At 39.5% G+C, this 26,005-nt stretch overlaps 1 protein-coding gene across 1 annotated transcript in view; it reads right to left on the bottom strand.

Annotated features, from left to right (window-relative positions):
- SGCD (sarcoglycan delta) overlaps window positions 1-26,005 on the bottom strand; it is a 410,207-nt gene that overhangs the window by 299,743 nt on the left and 84,459 nt on the right. The window contains exon 2 of the mRNA XM_083728761.1: window positions 24,292-24,343. The gene's annotated coding sequence lies outside the window, so the exon portion shown is untranslated. The remainder of the gene's footprint in view (window positions 1-24,291; window positions 24,344-26,005) is intronic.

Genomic DNA, 26,005 nt, shown 5'->3' with positions numbered 1-26,005 from the left:
CCTTGGGCAGACAACAGGAACGTGCTGCTTGCCTTGCCCCCAGGGTCACATGCCTTCCCTGACACTGCCAGTATCCACATGTTGAGCATGCACACCTGTAACAGGGTTACCAGTGCAGTGTAAGCTGATACACATCAATATCAATGCATGTAGGTTTCCCTTTTGCAGGCACCTAGGCTCTATAGGGTAGCAGAGTCAGTGTGATGTTGTGGATAGGGAAAGCAGTGTAGTACCCCACCTCTTCAACATGCGGATCCCACCCTGGGAACCAATGAAGCTGCTACATAATTTGTGTTTTATGGTCCATGCAGCCTGCACCAGTCAACACCCCAGCATGTTGTAGTTTATTGACACTTCTCAAAGGCACCCCCATGCAGATTGCATTTCAGTAGCCTAGGAGCTTCCATTCTGAAGAATGGTTGAAACCAGAATATCTTGTTATTTAAAAAGAAGAAGAAGACGTGAAAGTACATTCATTTGTCCTTAACAGGATTTGATCACGTCACTTTATAGCAGTCTTAACTTTGTTAGAAACTTCTTAGTAAAACATGTGCTGGCTAGATGTTCAACTTTGCTGGCTGAAGAGATCAATCACAGTTCCATTAGAAGAGAGAATATGAATACTCTGCCAAAATACAAATAGAGAATTATTTGCGAGCATTTAAAAAGATGCTTTCAAACAGAAGGGTGCTGAATGCTTCCACTAACATGCAGTGTTCAGCTCAACGAAAAATAAAATGTGAATGCATTACAAAGCCACACTGAAAAACTAGTTAGAAATACAATTTCAGTATGTAAAAAAACACACCCCCATTTTCTGAATTGTTACTTGCATTTTTAAAACACTATTTATAAATGTACATTGGTTGAGATGCTGTCAATATGATACAGCAATTTCAAAAGTTTAAATACCACCATGGAATCAAATGGCATTTTTCTGCCCTAAATGGACATCAGCATAAAATGAATGCAATACAAAAACAAATTCACATATATTTCTTCCTGGAACTGTAAAAGCAATGCAAGGTTTGACCCACCTTTTTCCATACAGATTTCCAATTTTCGTCTCTGCCACTGAAGCAAAGGATTCAATGACCTATTTATCTTTCATTGCTCCATAGAAAGAATTTTGGCAGATATAGCCTGAATTGCCTTTTTGCTAATCTAATCCCACTATGCACTCTGACATACAGACCAAGGAACTAGACTAGGTAGTCAGGAAAGTCCTAAACTATGAACACCTATTCCTGCTGGGAGATCTCAGTGCCAGGGTTGGGGGTGATCATCACACATGGGACAACTGCACAGGCAACTTTGGTATTGGAACATGAACGAAAACAGACAAATGCTGCTGAAACTGTGCTCGTATCACAGTTTCTGCATCGTGATAACGCTCTTCTCTGCCAAGGGAAAACAGCGAGTGTCCTGGAGACATCCAAGGCACACTGGACTTGACTGTCAACAAGCCATCAGCACCAAACTATGTTCATGTCACATGGAGATGCCACAGTGAGGACTGTGACAAAGATCACCTCCCTGGTGGCGAGCAAGATCCTTCTCCAGCCATAGAGGACCCATAGCACAAAGCAGAAAGTGCAGCCATGAATCAACACTGCCAAAACAGCCATATCTGAACTTTGTGAACACTTCTCTGATTTTAGTTACAGATAGGTAGCCGTGTTGGTCTGCCATAGTCAAAACAAAAAAAAATCCTTCCAGTAGCACCTTAAAGACCAACTAAGTCAGTTCTTGGTATGAGCTTTCGTGTGCATGCACACGAATCTGAAGAAGTGGTATCTGAAGAAGTGTGCATGCACACGAAAGCTCATACCAAGAACTGACTTAGTTAGTCTTTAAGGTGCTACTGGAAGGATTTTTTTTTTGTTTTCTCTGATTTTAGTTACAGATAAGTAGCCGTGTTGGTCTGCCATAGTCAAAACAAAAAAAATTCCTTCCAGTAGCACCTTAAAGACCAACTAAGTTAGTTCTTGGTATGAGCTTTCGTGTGCATGCACACTTCTTCAGATGCCAAACATCTTATCTGAAGAAGTGTGCATGCACACGAAAGCTCATACCAAGAACTAACTTAGTTGGTCTTTAAGGTGCTATTGGAAGGAATTTTTCTTTTGTTTTTTCTGATTTTGTCATGGTACAAGCTCTACTCATCTGCCCCAGAGACATTGTTGAAGCATGGTCAAACTACATTAAAGAGGCAACCCAGAACACAGCTTTGGCAAAGAAGAGCAGCAGATCCCTGACTGGTCTGAGGTCAACATTAAGGACATGTAGCTTGTTATTGCTGCGAAGTGCGAGGCTCTTGTGAACTACAAGTGTGTGCCCTGAGGGAAGATGCTTTGCAGCACATTCTCAGCATGTTCACTCTCTTGTCTCAGCAACATCTACACTGGCTTGATCATGTCCACAGAATGGAAGATGGCAGGATCCCCAAGGATGTGCTCTATGGGGAGCTGGATTTTCTGTATTACAAAGATGTTTGCAAACATGACACATTAACTCTGTTATGTCAGGATCCCTTGAAGACAACCACAGTGCCTGGAGACAATCAGCAGTAACCAGAGGAGGAATAGCAACTGGAAGAAGCACAGAAAGAAGAAATGTCATGGTACACCTACATCAGCACAACCGGATACCTTCATCTGCCCCACCTGCAACAAAACATGTCTCTCTTGTATTGGTCTCTACAGCCACAGCAGGCACTGTAACTCTCAAACAGCTTGACTTCACCCCTGAAGGCACACTCTTCCATTGTCTCCTGAGACAGATGGATGCCAACCAACCGGAATAAAAAAGCTCCAAATGTCGTAACCTTTCCGTGCATGGAGAGCTTATCCATTCATGCCTCTGTTTGCCCCACCATTTCCCTCTGAGAAAACCCATGGTTTAGAGCTGAATTGGAACAAACCACAATCAAATTTTCTGCAGATTGCCATTTGTTCTGATTTAGCACTAAAGAGCAGGTTTTCCAGGGTAAAGCAGTGGGGCAAAGGCAAAACTGCTTGGCCTACAGAGTGTGGAACAAGGGAAAACTACTTGGATCTGTGCTTTCTAGGCACAGGACAAACAGAAGTGTGACCAAGCCCTCAGTTGCTCCAACCCCCAATCAGTGATAATCCTTTGTGTCCAGTTTTCAGATACCCATATCTGATGCTTTTTCAAAGCATCAGACTACTTTGAAATATGGTGTAAAACGGGACTTTTAGTGGCACTGAGGAAGAACAAATATTCCAGCCTCCCATACCATTGTGCATTAAGGCCACTTGTATTTCTATTTTATAATTATTAACTAAAGGTGGAATATGGTGAAAGAAACCTAACAAGTCTATAAATGAGCTACCTTCAAGGACATTTTCCTTTTGCAACTTAAATTTCAAGTATCAGTTTTGGCAATAAAATGAATATGAAAGTATTATCATTCACACAAGCAGCTTTCTTGCTAAATTCATAATAAAAGTTTTAGATTCAACAGTCAAACCAAAGTCAAAGTTGCAAACTCATCCAATTCAAAGTTAGACAATTCACAGTGGTTGTGAAATCTAATACTCAGAGCTTCAGTGTAATGATAAATTCCCATATCTGCAGTAGTCACTTTTGCAATAGTACTGTATATGAACTTTAATTGCATTGGGCCATAGAGTGTTATTCTGGCTCAATATAAGGTGCCAAGGAACCAATCTAGAAGTGTTTCCTTGTGGGGGAACAAGCTTGATTAGATCTTTCACTTGAAGCAAAGGAAACTCCCAGCTTTGTTTGCCTTCTTGGGACTAAATTTTCATTCCCAATCATAAAACATCATATGAAAACAATAACTTTAACAAAAGTAGATTGTATTGAATGTTAAACAAGATTTTGTATATTCCCTCCCATCCACCCCCCTCCACTAGTGGAGCCTTTCTTAACCTGGTAATCCCAACATGTTTTAGACAACAGCTCCCATCATCCCTGACTACTGACCATGCTGGCTGTGGCTGTTGAGCTTTGGAGAGCTGCAACATCAGGATGGCATGAAGTCGGGGAAGTTTTTGCATCATATATTCCCCCTCCCTTGTCTCATTTTATTGCTTTGCTGATCTATCTTCAATAATGTGATTTTAATATTCAATTGACATTTAACTTGCAATCGCTTTTTATTAACTGTATGTGATCATTATCACAACACCAAGCTTACTGCTGCCATACTGAGAAGTAAATTTATGGAAGCTATTCTAGCTATCAAGTTTTACAAATTTTATGTGCTGCTCCTGTAATTATAGCGCAGTGCCTTCAATAGCAGCATTTCATTGTGAGTGAAAGGAAAAAGGACATGCATGGCTACCACAGACCTTTATTTATTTATTACTCTGGTCCAGTCTTTATTAAATTTCTCATAGATATCACTAAGGTCAGGAATTCCCACTGTTTTGTATTATGAGAATCCCTTCTATAGAGAAACCAAATCACATCTTTGTTCTTAGCCATTTATTGTTAAAAGCTTTTGTAGCTTCCAGCAGCTAACTCCCAAGATGTCCCACTGTCATTTTACTATTTTAGGCCCAATTCATGTAAGTTCGAAGCAGCATGAGAACTGCTTCTCAATAGCCTGGAACCCATGCTGCTCTGGTAACATTTAATCATTACACTACACATTTCTATAGTAACCTGGTAATCCCAACATGTTTTAGACAACAGCTCCCATCATCCCTGACTACTGACCATGCTGGCTGTGGCTGTTGAGCTTTGGAGAGCTGCAACATCAGGATGGCATGAAGTCGGGGAAGTTTTTGCATCATATATTCCCCCTCCCTTGTCTCATTTTATTGCTTTGCCTATTCAACGAAGACAAAACTGTAGGTTCAGTTGGGAGGGGAGTTAAAATACTAACAACAAATTATTTATTTCAGGCTTAAAATATAGAAATTACAATTCACAGCACATATCAATTTTGAAAAGAAAACAAGGTATTATTTCGGTTTTGAAGACTTCAGCCAAGAAGACTTTCTTGCCTGAGAAGGCAAGAAAATTATGCAGCTAGTTCACTTTTTCCTTTAAGCTATTTATAAAAAATAATAATGCAAACATTCAAATTTTATGCTTCCCTTTTTCAAAAACTAGGCTACAACTAATTCAAGACATTTTATAGACTAATTAATATTATTTCTATGCATAGATTTGTATTAGCCAATTCTAAGGCTGTGGACCAGATGGGCCATCGACCTAACTTCTTCTTAGACCTAAGTTCTTCTTAGGTTCTAATGTTAAGACTACAGTCTTAAGACAGTGTGACAACAGGCCTAGTTTTTCCAGTCTTCTGTGCTACCCATAGGCCATAGCCAAATTTTGTGTGACCTTTGGTACATCTAATAAAATTGGAAAGTTAAAAATTCAAAGAACTGATCAACAACCAAGAGATGGAGGTAAAAGATTTTTTGCTCAAACATGTACAGAGGAAGGTCGCCAAGATCGTCAAGGGTCTGGAAACCAAGCCTACAGTTGAGGCAGTTGGGTATGTTTTGCCTGGAAAATAGGAGACCGAGAAGAGATAGTAGCCACCCTCAAACATCTAAGGGGCTGCCACATGGAAGATGGAGCAAGCTTGTTTTCTCCTGCTCCAGAGGGTAGGACTCAAACCAATAAATTCAAGTTACAAGAAAGGAGATTCCAACTAAACGTCAAAATTTTGGACAGAGAGTGCTGTTTGACAGTGGAATGGACTCCCTTGGAAGGTGGTGGACTCTTTTTCCTTGGAGGTTTTTAAACAGAGATTGGATGGCTAAATGCCATGTAGGATTTAGCTGAGATTCTTCCATTGCAAGGGGTTGGACTAAATGCCTCTCAGGGTTTCTTCCAACTCTACAGTTCTACGATTCTATACTTTCAGATTTCTTGGGGACATAGTAAGACACAGGGACATATATTTTATTAATGCAGTAGCAAGGTTAACTTATCATATGGTAGGGTAACTCCTACTGTAACCTGCAACACATTCCTATTCAAACTCAACACAGGAATTCATACAGCTTTGGAGGCTATGACTGAACTACTCCCCCCCCCCCCTTGTAACACTGGGACTGTGCCATGTTGTTTGGATCTGTTGTTTTTGTACTGCTTTTAATGATTTATCACTGTTTGAGGGAAATATTGAAAGCTTCCTTGGATGCTTCTTAAACAGACCAGAAAGACTTCTTCTTCTTCTTCTTCTTCTTCTTCTTCTTCTTCTTCTTCTTCTTTAAAAAAAAGTATTAAAAACTAGACATAGGCACTGAAATTCAATCCGGAACCCAAGTGAAACTTGTTTCTGCTACTAGGTGAGGAGACAGGTATCGATTCTTTGTCTGCCCCTTCAACCAGGCCACAACTTTAATTGAAGACTTTATTTGGAAATACGACAACTAAATATATAGCTATCCTAGGATTTCAAATGGGAACTGCCTGCCCTAAACATTAAATGGTTCTGTCCATGGGAGAGTGGGCAGACAGATGACCCACCCTTAGCCTGGCCACATGTCTGTAAATAGGTTCAATCCTAGGTCAACTATTCACAAGTTGGGAGATAAAGGTGAAAGGAAAAGGCATTTCAAGAAGCAAGGACCCCTTTAGGATTTCCCAGTCTTCACCACCCAGGATAGCAGGCATTCTTCTGAGCCTCTATTGGTCACTCTGAAAGTATCCTGACAGATCCCCCTCCCCCCAAGATTTCAAAGTCTTAAAATAAATGAAGTGTACTTTAAACACTCCTACATACACACACACCTAAACAGACAGTTTGTGAAACATTACTCATCCTTTGTGCCATTTCTATGAAAGAAACTAAAAGCAAACTTGTTTAAATCAATCTGAAAGCCACACAAAACCCACAATTTATGTCAAAGCAGACTTGCTGTACACTATATAACAAACTGTTCTGTCCTCTTTGTAAATAAGATTCAGCCTGAGCAAGCCTGCTCCTTGGGGAACCAATGCTTTACTGTGAATTGCTACCACTCAGAAGTAATGGAGTGAGATTGCTCACGCCATTACTTTAAATGGTTTGAGGCCATACAGTCCCCAATTTCATTAGTTGCATTTATATATACAGACCTTCCTTAAAGCTCTTGAATACAGAGGTGTGTAAATGTTAGGATGTTGCTTTTCCCTTGTCATAAGTGGAACAAAAAACAGTGCCAAAGCTTTGTAACAGGTTAAAGAACATTAATCAGAAGCTCTGCTAGGCTGATTTTACTCTACAATCCAGTTTCAGCTATAAATTTGCAAGGGTGATCTATTAAAAGGCAGAATTCTTTCATCTGAAATTCCCAAAGAACTGAAAGGGATGGATCTAACCTTGACTGAGGCTTCTGAGCTGAACAGCATCTTGGCCTGTAAGCTGACTGCTGAACCTTGAAAGCTACCTTGTTAGACATACTACAATCATATTACAGACTGACATCTGAGTTAGGGACCTCCAAAGTCCATTTCAAGAAAACCTATATAAAACTTGTCAATTTTAATGATGTGTTATACAGAGAATCAGCAGATACAATCAATAGTTCATAGGTAAAAACTTCATGAATATGGTCTCAGGACTGAACTCAAGCAGTAATGGGCTAGATTGTGAACTTGTGGTGCTGTGGCATACTAGTGTTTGAAGTGTTTCAGGAATTAACACAATTAGTCGTACCTGTACAAACTGTTATGTGATTTAATTAATTAATGGAAACAAACAATTCACCAGTCAGAAATTTCTATGCTACCGTCTTTTGCACTGGCTTAATTACAATTCACCAACATTATGTGTGCAATTTAAATAGCAGAGAACAAATAATGGAGAGAAGTAGAACTTAATAAAACTGGCTCAATTTATATACACAGAAGTATTTATAGGTCAAGGGCTTGTTTCATTTCAACCAAGATCAATGGGTGACAATCTACTAAAAATGTTGCTGCTCTGAAAATGGTAACTACAATATCATGTTGTTGTTTAGTCGTTTAGTCATGTCCAACTCTTCATGACCCCATGGACCAGAGCAAGCCAGGCACTCCTGTCTTCCACTGCCTCCCGCAGTTTGGTCAAACTCATGCTGGTAGCTTCGAAAACACTATCCAACCATCTCGTCCTCTGTTGTCCCCTTATCCTTGTGCCCTCAGTCTTTCACAACATCAGGGTCTATTCCAGGGAGTCTTCTCTTCTCACGAGGTGGCCAAAGTATTGGAGCCTCAGCTTCAGGAACTTTCCTTCCAGTGAGCACTCAGGGCTGATTTCCTTAAGAATGGATAGGTTTGATCTTCTTGCAGTCCATGGGACTCTCAAGAGTCTCCTCCAGCACCATAATTCAAAAGCATCAATTCTTCGGCAATCAGCCTTCTTTATGGTCCAGCTCTCACTTCCATTCATCACTACTGGGAAAACCATGGCTTTAACTATGCGGACCTTTGTTGTCTTTGACAAAGACAACAGACAAAGACAACAATATCTTAACATGGCCTAATTTTTGCAATTCTAATACCTTTACAATGAAGAATCTAGATATATCAGCACATTATAACATTTGAGATTGCATAGTTCTAAACATAACATGGTTGTCCTGAATTACAAAAGATAAAAAAGAGGGGGGAGTGATCCAATGTATCTTCAGCTAATCAATTACTATGAGCTTTCATTTGGATGAATACTCTTATCTTTATATTTAAAAATGAAATGGTAAGAAGCATAATAAACAAGGTATTAGAAGAGGAGCCCTGCTGGATCAGGCCAGTGGCCCAGCTCACCCAGTATCCTCTTCTCACAGTGGCCAACCATATGCCTATGGGAAGTCTGCAAGCAGGATCTGACAACAGCAGCACTCTCTTCTCCTGCAGTTCCCAGCATGGTGTTCGGAAACATAGCTCACCCGACTGCAGAGGTAGAACATATCCACCAGGATTAGTAGCTATTGATAGCCTTAGTCACCATTGATTTGTCCATCTTCTTTTAAAGCCATACAAGAAGCATAACAAACATGTGTGTATTCACCCTACCAACACACACACACACACACACACACACACGGGGTGGGGGCAGGGAGAGAATTTTTATAGCAGCAACTCAGGGCCAAATTGGATGTGACATTGGAAAGCCTGTGATTGAATTTCCCACATTTGTTCATTTACCAAAAGAAAAAGCATTTGGAGCAGTTGGGCTGAATCAGGTGGGAGATGTCGTGGGAATGGGGTTTAACCCCTTTATCCCCCTGTACCATTTCTCCAGTCTGAACTGCCAACTATTTAACTGTCATTATTTCATGATATACAGTAATTTTTGCCATACAATATGTTTGGATGTAGAAACCTGGCAAAGGATTTTTCTGAGCAGCTACCCAGTATTTCTTTATACATTTGGTTCTGCCCTGAGAAATGAAGACCAGGCCGTGGACTTTGCTGCGCCCCAGTCTTGCTTCAGCTTCCATTTAAAGACTGGGTGCCTCAGTCCTCAAGGTTTCCATTTCCAGCTTGCTAATTTAAGACCACAGCTTGAACTATATGTTCACAATGATATACACTCATTTACAACTTAAAAATAATTTGCAATATCCACTTCAGACTCTTACAAAATGAATAAAATAACATTTATAGGCAAGACCACTGTCAGATTAATCTGGTGGTTAAGTTTCTTCTCCAAGGTGACCAGACATCATAGTTATCTGTCTTTTGGAGATCCTATTGGCAGAGCTTGTCAAGACACCCATTTGTCATATGTCACCTCATGAAATGGTCCTTGAATTGTACATATGCATGAAAACAGAGCAGTAATTCAAACATCAATCTTCAATTCATGGCAGCTGTGAAGTACATAATCCAAAATAACACAGACCAGTTCATCTGAAGTGCAAATGACTGGTCTGAAAGCAGCACAAAACTCAACAAGGGAGGTTCAAGCAGTCTTGCATGCATTGTGATAGAAATTCTGAAGATGGAATGAGAATTCCAGGGTGACTATCAGCAGCTTTGTACTTCACGTTGCATTAGCAAGTTTCAAATTACAGTGGCAGCACAGGAAAAAACAAGTTCTTCTTCCCTTCCTTTCAAAAGAAACCTTGTGTGATCCTTAATTACGACGATTTCAGTCTGAATTCCTTTTATCCTTTGAGAAAAATGACTATTACAATTTATAAGAGCTAGAGACAGGACAACCTCTACAGGATAGGAGAGCCAGGGTATTAATCTCTCAGAATACGGAAGCACATGCTTCCCTCATGCCTTATGATAATTAAGTGGGTGTGTTGTGTTTGGGTTGGACGGCTGCCCAGGTGAAAACAGGGAGAAGGCAGGAGGGGGCTCCTTCATATGAGGGGGAGGAGAGAGAAACAATACATGCCAGTGGTTTTTTAAAAAAACACCCCCTGGAGATTGTGGACTGTGCAGTAGACATCAGTGCTGAGGCACAGGGCGCTACTTAAAAGGGTGCAAGCAGCATAACCTGCCTTTGGAAATTCTGCTTCACATCGCCAGAGGCCAATGGCACTCCACAGGATACCTAAAACTGCAAGAATGACTACTAGCTCTGTATTAAAGAGATTTTAGTATGAGGGGAAATTCATGAAAGATACAGTCTGTGGCAATTCCTCTGTGTGAGGGGTGGATTGATTCAAAGTTTTTGATTTGAGAATTAGAGTTGTTAATATTTGACGGCACTTCAATTAAAAAAGAAATTCACACAGTGCATTGTTATATACAGAGCAGCAACAACAGCAGCAATTTGTGCAGATTGGTCATTTTTTATGCACAAGCTGCCATTCTCATTTTGTTACTTGACACAGTACATGGGATCCTGACCTGGTGAAAGTATTAAGCTGTCCCTCTGTGGCTGGTATAGAGACATTCTGTGCTTAAATAGATGCACAATCTCCACAGTTCACCTGCTGCCTTAAGAATGCTATAAGGGAACCAGGGGAATAAACTCTGTAACTCTAAGAGCATATAGTATGTAAGTCTTACAACATATAATATAGTGAAGACTAAGATATACATCTTAAATAAATAACAGGAGGCTCCCTGAACCTCAGCAACAACTTTTCAGGAAAGCACAAGAAACTAGAAGGTTTTGTGTTTTGTTTTGTTTTTTAAAAAGAAAATTCAGAGGGGGGAAATGTGCATTTCTGGAAGTGACTTCAACTGATTTGACATTTTCTTAGAGCCAAGCCAATAACTAAAATACAACTGTATGAAGGACATATATCAGGGATGAGGAACATGTGGCCCTCCAAATGTTGCTGAACAACAGCTCTTATCATACCTGAATACTGGCCATGCTGGCTGGGGATGATGGAGGTTGGGAGTTCAGCAACTCTGGAGAATCACAGGTTCCCCATCCTTGCTATATACAGAAGCAAATGGGGTAGAGATAATCTTGTAAAATGGCTTCAGTCCCAATAAGGTTTCTCCCACAATGGCACAACTAGTTTTAACTACAGTTAAAAATAACCTGCAGCATTGGTCAATCCTTTATAATGAACATGTATTTCCAAGATGTTCAGAACTGAAGATCATAGCCTGGTGTAACAGAGTTTGGAGGTTCAAGGGCACCTATAACTGCTAGAGTTAGTTAATATTAGAAATTAATTAATGGCAGAATTTAGATAATATTTGGAATAGTGACGGGAGGACAGCAGGCCAATGAGAAATAGAGGCTAAGTTTCTTTTCCAGGTCAGGGTCTTGCCTGGGGCATTAAGAATGACAAAAGGTGGTGGAAGCAAGCCATTGATTAACCAATCAATGGAAACCATCAAATAGGCAAGAGGCTCTGCTTATGAGGGAAGGAGATTGTCAAGGTGACAGAGGCCTGCGAGGTCCCACAGAATAAAATGTGTCCTTTTGAAATTTAAAGGTTGAGGAAGAAGAGTGAGAACTGATGAGCTGCTGTGAAGGCCAGAACCATAAAGGCAGACTAGGAGAGAGGCATGGAGATATCTTGGAATACAATGCAGGACAGGCTTCTTCTGAGGTGTGAATGTGAAATATCTCTCCATTGAAAGTTTCCAGTGTAAATATGTGAAAATAAGTATGGTAATATTTCAAAGACACTGGTTGAGTGCCAAGACCCCTTGGAATCTTAAGCACTGCTCAGCAGAGATTGGGGTGGCCAGTAACAATATCCACTGCTTATGCCTACCTAGGAAGCCAAGAATGGGTTTTACTATTTTACCTCTTACTGCATAGAACTTTTGAATATGCAGCTCTGAGAATATGAAGCCACTTAATAAGACTCATTTGGAGATATTAGAGCATATGGTTGAGTTTTTAAGGTTCAGTAAAGATCAGAACGTGTTTCTCTTTACAGTATTTACAATACCCTTTGCAATCTGATTTGTTTACAGATAGATACGTTTCACTGAGTCTGCATCAAGCAAACCAAAAGGAAGGAGATATACAATCCATTCATTCACAATGGAATGTTCATACAACCATCTCATGCAGCTGGATACTCTGTTAAGCGTCATAAGTAAATCATAGTGGTCCTGTTAAGAATTGTTAAAGCAAAATTTAGAAGATTGGATGCACACATTTTACAAGGGGAAAGAAGCAGACATGTTATTCTCTTTCCAGGTTCATGAGCAATGGATGGAAGAAAGAAGCCACACTGCAGACAGGCACAGATAATTTCCTATTGTAATGGAAGCCTTAAACAACCTCAGCTACTTATTCTATAATTTCTTTGGATCCTAGCAAATTGCAGTTATTTGTTCAAAACAAAATGAAAAGGCCCATGATATAATAGAGCAATTTGAGCAGTGAAGAATGCAACACCTGTAATTCAATTTCATGGCAGCTGGTTTCACAACATGCTTCCATAGCACAGTTATGATATAGGAAACTTCTCTGAGTGTAACAATTCTTTCCCTAGCAAGCCAGGCTCTTAAGACACAAGTGAGCTTTAAATAGACAAAGACTATAAACAACAAGCAATCTGTATCTTACTTCCGCTTCCCTCAGTTGCTCAAGCTTTGCTTTCTTGCCTGCCCTTATGTAAGTGTTTTCCCACTTTATTTCACATAAAGAAAATAGGAATTACTAAAATGAAAATCTCACCCTTTTTTAACACTGGAGATATTTCATGCTGTATATTTATTAGGACTAATCCAAAAGTCACAAAAATATGGTAAGTTTCCAGAACTTTTCATCACACAAGATGTTATCAATGTAGTGAATGAAGGATGAAAATTCAGAAAAGGAAAATAAAAAACAAAAAGTACAGAAATTAGACTGGTGCACTTGGACTTGTACAAGTGGGTAGGTTTCCACTTTGAACTAGGATGGAACCAGAGTGCGGACACTTAAATAAAAAAGGGGTTAAGCAGTTTTAAAACTGATAATGGGAGAAAGCCATTGGTTTGAGTTCTACCCTCCAGAGCAGGAGAAAACAAGCTTGATCCATCCTCCATGTGACAACCCTTCAGATATTTGAAGATAGCTATCATATCTCAGTCTCCTCTTTTCCATGCTAAACATACCCAGCTCCTTCAGTCATTAAGGCTTGGTTGACCTCCTCTGCACACGTTCCAGCTTGTCAACATCCTTCTTAAATTGTGGTGACCGGAATTGGACACAGTATTCCAGGTGTGGTCTGACCAAGGTAGAACAGAGCGGTACTATTATTTCCTTTGATCTGAACTTCTGTATACTTCTGTTGATACAGTCTAGAATAGCGTTAGCTTTTTTTGCTGCTGCATCACACTGTTGACTCATCATAGGCTTGTGATCCACCAAGATCCCTAGATCCTTTTCACATATACTACTAGTAAGCCAGGTTTCCTGCATCCTTTATTTGTGCATCTGTTTCTTCCTGCCTAAGTGCAGAACCTTACATTCCTCCCTACTTAAATTCATTTTGTTAGTTTGGGCCCAGTTCTTCAATCTGTTAAGGTCATTCTGAACCCCCATTCTGTCTTCTGCAGCATCAGCTACCCCTCCCAATTTGGTGTCAACTGAAAATTTGATGAGCATCCTCTCAGTTCCTTCATTCCTTCATCCTTCATCTTTATAAAGACATTGAGGTGGTAGCAGTCTGGGCATCAAAGAGAAATCCTAAACTAGTAACCCCCCAAAGAGGAAGAACCCACCACAGAATTGCTATGTGTTTCAATACAGGGCCCCAACAGTAATTTAGTGCTATTGATATATAAATGTGCCCCTCCACCCCCCACGCAAATTGCCCAAGGTAGTATTGAGATTACATTCTCAACCAAGGAGGGATGCAAAAGAAGTGCTGTAGTAATGGGTGACTTCAGTTACCTCATATAAATGAGTTATATGTGTGCTCCAGTAATGACAAAGAGATAAAATTTCTTGACACCTTTTCAGGAGTTGTCAACCTTTTTGCACCAGGGGACACATTCTAAGAAGGTGGATGGCTCAGATGGTTAGAGCATGGTGCTGATAACACCAAGATTGGAAGTTCAATCCCCATTTGGGTGTTGAACCAGATGATCCTCAGGGTCCCTTTCAACTCTATGTGATTCTAAGGTGTTGTGGGTGCCAGTCACAAAATGGCAGTTGCGGGTGTAGGACATAATGAAGTGACTGCTATGGGTGTATCGTACTGCAAAGTAGCTCCCATTAAAGCTTGGCATCCTCTCAATTCCTTCATCCAAGTCATTAATAAAGACGTGCCACAATGTCTGCCACATTTAAAAGGGCAGAAAAAATGGTGCTGGCATGCCTCCCTCAATCATCTGCCCATCCATGGGGAAAAGGCACCTCCATCAGCTACTACCACCTTTGTTCACAAACAGAAGCCCTTTGTGTTAAGAACCTGCCCCTAAATTTCTGGGGCAGTGTTCTTATTGATGCAAATTATTCTAAATGACCAGGGATTAAAACCAGCCCTGTAAGGTAGTATTGCTGTCACCAATTATGCGAATGACGCCTGAGCCCGGAAACTCTCAGGTCTTAAAGGATATCCTTAGGTTTTCAAGAAAGGCTTAAAAGTCTCCCTGCTTCTGGAGCCCTAAGCAAATCACAGTTATACAGTAGCAGGTTGACCAAAAGGCTAAGTCACTGGATTTAGAGCCAAGGCTTAATCCAAGAAACCATGCCAAAACTGAAGAGGTAGATTTTATTAATAATAAATAAAATATCAGCATATAAAAATAGAACTGGTAAACCAATAGAAAACTAGAAATGAAGAATATAAGAGTACAAGACACAAAACAACAAAATAATAATAATAATAATAATAATAATAATAATAATAATAATAATAATAATAAATTATTTATACCCCACCCTCTCCGGCCAGAGCCGGGCTCAGGGTGACTAACACCAGTAAAATTACAATAAAAACATAATGGGGGGGATGACAACAATTTAAAATACAGGTTAAAATTAAAATTAAAATGCAGCCTCGTTTTAAAAGTAGCCCATGGATCAAAACTGTAAGGGGAGTGAAAACATAAGGGTCAGGCTGAGTCCAAACCAAAGGCCAGGTGGAACAGCTCTGTCTTGCAGGCCCTGCGGAAAGATGTCAAGTCCCTCAAGGCTCTAGTCTCTTGTGACAGAGCGTTCCACCAAGTCTTTTTTTAAAAAAAAATATATTTATTAGAAGTTTAAAGATTACAGAAAAAAGAAAAAGAGGAAATAACAAAAAATTTAACAAAACATACATTACAATACATAAACAGAGCATTCCACCAAGTCGGGGCCAGTACTGAAAAGGCTCTGGCCCTAGCTGAGACCAATCTAACCACCTTGCGACTTGGTAACTCCAAAGTGTTGCCGTTTGTGGACTTAAGGTCCTTCGCGGGGCATACCAGGAGAGGCAGTCTTGTAGGTACATGGGTCCTAGGCTGCATAGGGCTTTAAAGGTCAAAACCAGCACCTTAAACCTGACCCTGTATTCCACTCCGTACATTACCAATAGAGCAAAGACATCAAAGAAACACAGCAAGTAGCACAGATGTCAGAAAGAAAGTTGTAATCCAAAAGGGAGGCAAAATTTCAGGCCACAAACGTATTACACAGATTGTTGGGTATCACACAAACATGCTATTTAAAATTTTTATTTTTCATTTTTATGTTTCTGCAAATGTGCTAGAAGCTATAGTATAAAAGAACCAATAACAGGCAGCGAAAATAGCAGGCTTTCTAACTGGGTTGTGAAATTGACCGGAAGAGGTTTTCTAATCAGATCTGATGCTGAAATTGACTCAACAAGGGCTCAGGTATTCTCATTTGAAATCCATACAACTTACAGCCTGATCTGCAACTCAGAAGTAATCTTGGCTGTAATTCCCTTGGTCTGTGCTGCAGGCACTCTTCTTACAAGCCTCTCCACTTTTCTGCAATTATAGTGCTTGAGAAATGTAAACACCCACCTACCTTAAAAATAGGGTTTGAACCCTCTTCAAAACAGCAGAAGGCAGCATAGGTAGTGACCAATAATGGATTGGGAAGGGGTAGGGGACAACTATGTCCATAGGGCTATGCCATATTGACCATGTGGATGGAACACACACAGGTGTCCACACCAAAAATGGCATTAAACTTAGAAGCATAGACCATAAATTGTAATTCCAATTTTGGCTTACATAGGAAAAGAGCAATTATCAGTAGCATTAAGAACCCTTTGTCCAGTATTGGAGTGGGTATCATTAGGCATGATGGGAGCTGTAGCCTAACATCATTTGAAGGGCCATAGTAAATACGCTACTTATATTTACAGGGTGAGCCTACCTGCATTACCTATGTGGGTTGTTTTGTAAGTACCCATAGAGACTTCTCTGAAAGTCCCATCATTAAGCTTATTATAATGTTGAAGCATTAGGCTAAATATGTGTTGGATTTTATGACACTGATACAACACTGAAACTCCCAATAATATAACTAGGCTGAAAGTCAGAGACTAATTCTCAGCAGTTCATAAAACTAATTACCCAACAACCCCAAATCCTTCCTTTCTGAAAACTAAAGTTTCTTTACTTTTACCTCTGTTACTAAATTTGTGTAATTAAACCCATTGTGAAGATCAACACACAGAGAGAAGAAATTAAAGTCAATTAAGCTTTGTTTCATCCCACAGCACTTGATTTAGTTTATTCCAAAACCTACAATGTAATCTGGTTGAGTGTCACACAGACCCCTTCAGGCCTGAGTGAAAACAGTTCCTTAAACTCAATAGGAAACGACTGGCTTTAAAATCTAAAGTTCCACAGGTCTATACCCATCAGTGCTTTCCCTCCATAGCCTCTTAATTAACTTTGTGGTGTGCTTTGTTACAAATATGAAACTCCAAATGAGCAACAGAGGCCTCTTAAAGCTTTCAAATTCCATGTATGATCAAAGAGTTCTGTGCCCAAGCTTTAAAATTTAAAATGATATTCTACCATAGACTGAAGAGTAGCAGCATGACATCTGTACAGATCCAAATTCCTGCAATAGGCAGGGTCTTTGTTTTGTTATCAATGATCAGAGAGGGGAAAGAGGAGTTCTGAACTGAAATAACTAACTTCAGAAATTAACTCAATTTCAATGGTTTTAATTAAAGGGAAACCATGGCTTAGCATGAGCGGACACATTTCCCAAATCAAAATCATGCCTCCTGCACTCCTCCCCAGACTTGCTACAGCTGTGCTGCCTGGGGCAGAGCTATGGTTTAAGTCAGTGTTATGCCTGAACCCAAGTTCATGGTCTGTCTTGCTCCAGACAAGCACCAAGGTGTGCTCTTCTTTGACAGTTTATCAACAGAATCAAAGGAGGAGTACAGTGCCTGCAATGTGCTTGTTTGCAATGTTGACTAAGCCATGGTTTGGCTTAATGTTATATGCAAACTGGGGTCATGTGGATGAAAACTCTCTTGCAGTGGCATATATCTGAGTCAGTCAAAGATGGGTTTGAGAGATTCCAAAAAACAAATATGAATTTACGCAACATAGTTTTTATTTGGTGTTATCAGTCTGTATTCCATTACTTGAGTAGCCAGAAGCAACTGTATTTTTTCTATCCACTGGTTCACTGATGATGAAAAAATTCTTACTCTGACAGTAATCTAGCTTTAAATAAGCCAGCTGCAGTCTATAATACCATCCTTAGCAAACTACTCATCTCTTAAGAAGGATTTAGCTGGTGCAATAAACATTATGAGAGCCACATCACATACATGAATACTTTAGTATGCCTGCACCACTGAATCAACAGATGGTTCATAACATATACATAGTGTGATAAGTCTAGCAAACCACTGGATGAACAGATGGTTCATGGACATACTGCAGAAGCCTAGAAAATGATAGATTTCTCAAGTGTGATAGGCTTACGGGCTCTGATGTGGACTGGATACTAGCAATCTTGTGCATGGAAGCTGCGGGAAACAAACACATAACAGAAGTTGAGATCCATTTGCATGTGTGCATTCAAAGATGGAGTCATGGATCTACTCTAACAATGCACGGTGATGCTCTGTTTGCAGTAGGATCCCATGTGAAGTTATCTGCATGGAATGCAGATTGGATTTGTCATTTTCCTGCATGTAGCAGGATCTTCAGGGTAACTACAGGTTCAAAAATCCAACTGTGTGGGATAAAATATAAAGGTGATTTACCATGAAAAGTGGTAAATTAGAAAAATGAGAAAACTGAAAATGCAGATCAGAGTCCCTTGGAAACAAGTCAACAGGGTTTAAAACCGCAAGTTATTTTCCCCGCAGTCCAACAGACATATTTTAATATCAATATTCATATTTCTACATTTTGGAAGAAGCTTAAATGAATGTGCATTAGAAACACAGGTGACATCTAACCACCTATTTCATGGATACACTTTGTAAACACACCTTTCTTTAAAGCAAAGCATTTTTAATTACAGGAAAAACAGACCTATAGAACAAGCATCATTGTATTTCACCACTACTGAGTACATATGGTAAATGAATATATTCAGGTGGCATTCGGATGAAGTATGGCAGATTTGGAAGTAACTTATTCTCTACTAAGATCCAACCATGGGAATAATCCTTCTATCCCCTTTCATCTTTGACAATATTTTAAATTAAGGCTAGATGTTATTGCCAATGGTCCAAATAATGCATAGGAGTCCTGCTTGTGAATGGATTTCCTGCTGCCTTCTTATGGAAAGGGATCCATATTCTTCACACAGGCATTCAGCACAGGGCACTTGAAATATTTTTCCCCTTAGCAAATAATAGGAAATCTATGTGCAGGGCTTTAAATCATGCCAATCACTGACACTGAACAAAATCCACAAAATATCATTGCTGCACAATTCTCATTAATTTGTATGAGTTCTAGATGAAAGCGCTACTCGTTGGACTGAACCCAGTATGAATTCAGCAGGGATCAATGTATTTTATTTTATTTAAAATATGCCTTTCCTCATATTGTACAAGACTTTCCTGTGTGGTTTTCTCAGTGAAAGAGGTCAGATTATGTAACACAAGGACAGTATCCAGCTTAAACAACAACAACAACAACAAGAACCATATTTGAATTTGTGCTCCTCTTTCCCCAAACAAAGAACTCCAGGTGGTTTACAATAATCAAATATCAAATATATGATGCAAAACAGTAATACATAAAACAATCCTAGTAAGCATTTGACATAACAAGCATTTAATATAACATTTGACATAACAATAGCATTTGACTTAACAAGCAAACAATTTCATCAAGTAGTAAGAACAACAATTCATAAAACAACAGTAGAAATTTTAAAAAGGAAAAAGCATCAATATGCCATACAAGAGAAGGAAAGGCCTCAATTAAAGCTTTGAAATGATAATGGAATCAAACTGGCAACTAATGACAATCAAGCAGAACAAGTGTAATATGTCTGTAACGTCTTGTTCCAGTCAATAGCCTGGCAGCAACATTTTGCAACAGTTACAATTTCTTAAAAGTTTTCAAGGGCAACCTCACAAACAGGCATACCTCATTCTATTGCAGTTTGTTTCATTGTACTTCACAGATACAGTATTGCTACACACACACACACACACACACACACACACACACACTTTTGAAGGTTTGTGGCAAGCTTGTATCCAGCAAGTCTATCAGCACCATTTTCCTAAAAGCATATGTTTACCTCGAGTTTCTGTGTCACATTAATTAAGGTACGCAGATTGGGTATTTTTTTAAAAAAATACATAATGCTATCGCAAACTTAAAAGACTGTGGCGTAGTGTAAACGTAACGTTTATATACACTGGGAAACCAAAGAATTTGTGTGACTTGTTTTATTGTGATATTTGCTTTATTGCTGTGGTCTGGAATCGAACCCACAATATCTCCAAGGTATGTCAGTAGCCTATTCTGGAGCTAGCTAGGTTCTGAGTAACTGCAGTGGGGTTCTATTTCATCAAGTAGGCCCATAGCTGATATACCAGCCAAATCTAGTAAAGGCACTCCTTGCCACTTATGCCACTTGTACATCTAACAGTAGTGCTGTGTCAAAGGGCAGTGCAATCTCATTCAAGACATGCTGCCCCCACATGCGGTCCACTTTGGGCTCTAGCTTCACACACCCATGTATGTGCCCCCTCCCAAAAAAAAACCCAGATCAGCCCTGAGGGGATGCAATCCTCAACAGAAAAACGGTTTCTCACTCCTGTTTTAGGCAGGTGGCAAAGACAGCTACAAAAGTAATTTTGGTGTAGTTGTTTTTTAAAAAAGCAAGTCTGTTATAGACCTTGGAAGGACTCCTTCAATTCATCGAAATGACTCTGACTGAGAGAAGCTCCTTTGGGGGACAAGTGGGAGACAAGGTGATTCTTACCAATTCTGCTTTCATCCAGTATCCTCCAGTGCTACCACCTCTTGTTATTCTGGAGCATGGGTAGGCAAACTAAGGCCCAGGGGCCATAGCCAGCCCAATCGCCTTCTAAATCTGGCCTGCAGATGGTTCGGGAATCAGCGTGTTTTACATGAGTAGAATGTGTGCTTTTATTTAAAATGCATATCTGGGTTATTTGTGGGGCATTAGGAATTTGTTCACCCCCCCCCAAAAAAAATATAGTCTAACCAGGTCTGATGGACAGCGGACTAGCCCCGTGCTGAATAAGTTTGCTGACCCCTGTTCTGGAGGGTACCCAAATCCTCTGCTGCAGACTTTCAGATGGTTCAAGGGGAATAACTAAAAATTGCCATCCCCCTTCCACCAGTGGGAGTCTCCCTCACAGGAACTTATAATCCAATCCATTATATTTCCCAGCTTTAAACTGGATTAAGTATTTGTGGTAGAACTTAACTTGAATATGAAGTAAAAGCTGATCAAAAGAGCCATGCATACCCTTACTGTCACTTGTCAGCAGCAACAGGAATTAACAAGTCTCAGTACTGGTATCCTACTATACGCAGTGAAACTCCCAGTCGCAAATCCTTATGTCAACTTCACGGTTTCATTTATTATTAAATCGGTCATTTGCATGTTTTGTTTTCCTTTTGTAAACAAACTCAAAATAAGGCTGTTGGGACCACAAACTCAATCCGAGGAAATTTCCTAAATACACTTATCCTAGGGCCATTCCGATGCTGCTTTCGGAATGACAGCTGGCATCTGTGGCCTTCTGTGAAATGCTTTCTGACACTGATGGAGTGGGACAGGTGGCCAAACTGGCAGAATGTGCTGCATTTGATTGATAAAGCGCTACAAGTGTCACAGGCTTATAGACTGTCATTAACATTAAGCAATTCCTCAGTGTGGGAGGTTCATAGACAAGCACAACACACAGGCAACTCTAAGAGAATGGGCAGTGGCTTGGAGTGGGGGTAGGAGGCGAGTGAAAATCTATGGAGAGCATTCTTTGATTTTCCTAGTTACTTTGCTTTTTTTTACCAAAGGAAAACAAAAGTAAAACCAAGGATCACCACCACCTTTCCCTTTATCTTGGCCTGTTTGTCCAATGTTATCACAAACATTTAAAATCCCACACTGAGCTGTTTAGTTTAACAGCTGCAGACGGCACCATGTCTCAATGTTACTGCACAAAACTGTTTGCTTCTTGATCAAAATAACTACCTTATTTATATATTTATAAAATTACTTCTGTACCACCATGTCATAAATTTTATCATGGCAGTGTACGCTGTAAAACATCATTTAAAAATGCAGATAACGATTTAGGTGACAAAAATAAAACTGATGCGGAACTCTGTTGGCACCTTCAACTACTGAATACACAAGCAAGTTTCCTATTATGACACAGGCGGACTACGGTTATAAAAAAAAAACCCCACGGGAAGCTTGTATTTTGCCAAAGATTTGGGCAGCAAAGTTTGTCTGATGGCATAGCAACTGCCTTTTATTTCAAACTCTTTACATTTAATAATAATAATAATAATAATAATAATAATAATAATAATAATAATTTATTTATACCCCGCCCATCTGGCTGGGTTTCCCCAGCCACATTTAAACCTACCCTCTTTAAAAATGCTTATTTATGGGTTATAATTTTAATGGATCAGCCTCCTCTGTTTTTAATGTGAACTGTACAGTTAAGTTTTTTCTTATGTATTTTACTTTCCTCCTTGATCCCAACCAATCAAGGATCGTGTAGCAAACATGATTATGTCATAGCACCATAGACCCAGTCAGAGTCAGCTACAGTATGTGTATTCACTGGGGGTAATTAACAGCTCTCACTTTCTCATTCTGAATGTTGATGGTGGTGGTGGTGGGAGATGGAATGCATTCATATTGCCAGAACAACCTGGCTGATACATAGGTATCTTGCCACACTGTACTACTTTCATTGATTGCCAATAGTGTACTATAAAAAACTTTTCATCCTAACACATCACTCAGTCATAGTCAGTTATGCATAAAGAGTTGAGGCACAACAGGGATGAAGATTTGGATGTGTAATATATTATGAATGGACAACATCCCCATTTAGATGTGCATTTACACAGCATTATTTTTCAGTGTGATATGGCTTTCAATGCACAGTGAAATGTACATCTCAATCCATACTCTTGCCTAGATGGGCAATGTCACATGGGCTGCATCTGAGTAAAGGATTGTTGAATTGGTTGGCTCAATAATAAGGATAATTTTATATCCTTCCATGGCTCCTATCTCCCTGTGAACTGTTTCATATCCTTTTGCAAAGGAGTGCGGAAAAACAGCAAAAGAGGGGCATTAGAAATTTATGTTTATGTGCAATATTTGGGAAGATGTGGTGTTCGAAAAAAATAATCTAATGTATGACCTATTCCATTTACCTAATATATTTACTAACAAACATTGATTGCTCCTCACTTCAATTCCACAAGGGCAACACAACAAAATTAGGCAACTTGGCAATGGACAGCACTTCATGTTCCATTTTCTATTCCTTATGGTAGAAATGCATATAATTGCTTTGGCAGCATACTTGGGGAAAGAGGGTGTGCAGGAAATAACTGACCTTTCAAACAGTCAGAAAGAAGCTCAAAGATGCCTATTTACTGTAGCTCTCTTGGTGATTGATATTAACGATGATAGCCTCCATTCAGGAAGAAAGAATCTAGTCTTCTTATTCTAGGGTTTATAATAAGTGGGTTTTCCCCCTGAAAAATGTTGGCTATCAGTAACAGGTTTTTAATGTTAACACTCAGCCGATCTGAAAGCATAGGTTCTAGCATTCTGAAACATGAAAGCAGGCTGCTGAATTTATGCCAGCATCAGCTAGGAGTGCCACATCATAATGGCCTTGTCTCTTTGGATCTAATGGAATTACCTGGTAGGTACTATTTTTCTTCATGTTTTAAATCAAAACAGTCCAATAAGGATCAAGTTTGCTCCAAGTATCTGTAGGGGATGAGGACAGAAAGTCAGGAGGGTATTTTACATTTCTTTTCTTCCATGTTATATAGTTTTGTGTTTTTATATTGTAAACAGCCCAGTGAATAATCATGGAATCCAAGGCAGCGTACATAGTCCCCAATCAGTTTCCTATCCAGGCACTGACCTGCTTAGTTTCAGCAAGATGGGGGCCTCATGTGCCTTCAGGCCACAATCTTAAAATGAAATGGAGTGTCCTGGAAAAGGCCCCAGCTGGATGAATGGTGAAGATGGGGAGCACTGCATATTCCAACATTTTGCAATATTGTGATATTAAAAATGCCGCTAATATCCAGGATTTGTGAAAAGAAGCATTAGTAAAAATCAGGCAAGTTTTCTCAAAGCCTCTGAGTTTGCTCAAAAGCTGTCTTTTTGATGAGTAGACACCTGTTAATCTTTCAAGTAGATGAAGCCACATGGTGCACTTATCAGTGACAAATAGGGAGAAGGAAAAACCATTAGAGATAAAAGTCTGAACTGAAAGATGATAACATTTCACTTACCTAGGACACTGCCATCCAAGCTTGTAGATATCGTGGCTCAGATGGAGGGCATCTCTGTGTTTAATAATAAAAAGGAAAATAATGACTCATTTGGTGACAACAAATATTCCACAGTATTTTTTGCCTTCTTTGGGGGACGCTGTGCAATGCAAAATGGTTTTTTTAAAAAATCCTGTCCTTTAAACAGTTCGTATTATTCTGTGATGGCAATGATCGACTATGAAGCATATCATCATTACCTTGCATGTGAATTCACTATGCAAGTCACTATGCAAAGGTTTTGTTTCTTTACCCCTGTCCAAGGGTAAATGGGTTATAAGAACATTGACAGGGATGATGTGAAAATTATGACTGCATATAAAGTATGATGTGAATTATCATTAGGAGAAAAGGAAAGCTGAATTTGATTTATGTGATAATAAGCAGCAATGTTAAGTAGTTGAGACCGCATTATCTTGTGCCTTTTTAAAAGCTTGGCAATGGGGTGTGCTGTTTCCAGTTGTTTAAAGGCCCAGAAAGCACACAGCTAATCGTTTCTCATTTTGTTGCAAGCAAAATCTGTATTCCACAGACAGAACCATAAAGCTCATCTGGAGATTACACAAGGAGACCTAATTGAACAGGCTCTTCAGAGCCAACCCATAAAAGCTGCATGCTGATTGACAGGAGTGAAAGAAGTCTTGAAGCAGTTTTTGGAGAAACAAGCCACTGATTTATATTTAGCAACTTTATTCAAAAGTTTTGTTTAAATGTCCTCTCCCAATCATCAAGACTTCATTTTACTAGGATTCAATTTTACCAGAGAAATCATCTAGATTTTCAGTGCAAGATGGAAACATTTTTTCCTGTGTGAGATGTACATTTGCAAGTGCATCTAGAGCAACCATCTTCTCACTTAAACACAAACTTTCCATATACATAAGCAACAATGTCAAAGCCTCAAACTCATCTATCATTCATAAAAATACACGTATCTCCAAAACTCAAAACAAACCACTGACCATTACAATACTTTAGCTGGAAGTTTCTGGAAGGATCAAGTTCAAAGCAGACACATGCTAAGAGCCTGCATCTGTTTTCCAGAAATTCAGGGCCCAAAGTCTGCAAATAACTTAGTAGTTTAAGAGTTGCAACCCAATCAAAGCCATTTCAATTGATTCATGCTCAGATTTTAAATCCAGTAATGTATCCCACAGGCATCTGGTTGGCCACAGCGAGAACAGGCCTGATACAGCAGGCTTTTCTTATGTTCTTATATTCTTATCAATTACACCAGCATTTTGCATATTTAAGCCATATTTGCATATACACACACACATCTAAATTCTCTGCTTCTCTCAGATTAGTCCTGGAACAACTTTCAACTAAAATAATTTTCAGCTTTATAGAGTCTTACCTCCCATGTAACACATGACAAACATATTCAAATGCAGATATGCATACCTATCTCTGCACTCTGCACTGAGCAAAGACAGTGATGTTTCACACTCAAGAGACAAACAATCTTTTTTAAGTGGATAAAACACTCCGTCTCATACCAGCAACAGCAGTAGCTCTTCACTTCCAGTTGGATCAACCTGCTCTATGGAGACTCACAAAAAAAAGGCCAATTCTGCTTAAGTGTGGAACCTGAAAGACCATGGAGGGCAGTAGGCAATTAGGAGAAAAATGTTGACAGCGAGGTAAATATTTAACAGATATTTTTTGCAGGCCC

The sequence above is a fragment of the Podarcis gaigeae genome, assembly GCF_964106915.1.
Source record: "Podarcis gaigeae genome assembly, chromosome: 2".
Taxonomy (NCBI): domain Eukaryota; kingdom Metazoa; phylum Chordata; class Lepidosauria; order Squamata; family Lacertidae; genus Podarcis; species Podarcis gaigeae.
The sequence above is the reverse complement of the archived record's forward strand: the minus strand, read 5'-3'. Positions and strand labels throughout refer to the sequence as shown.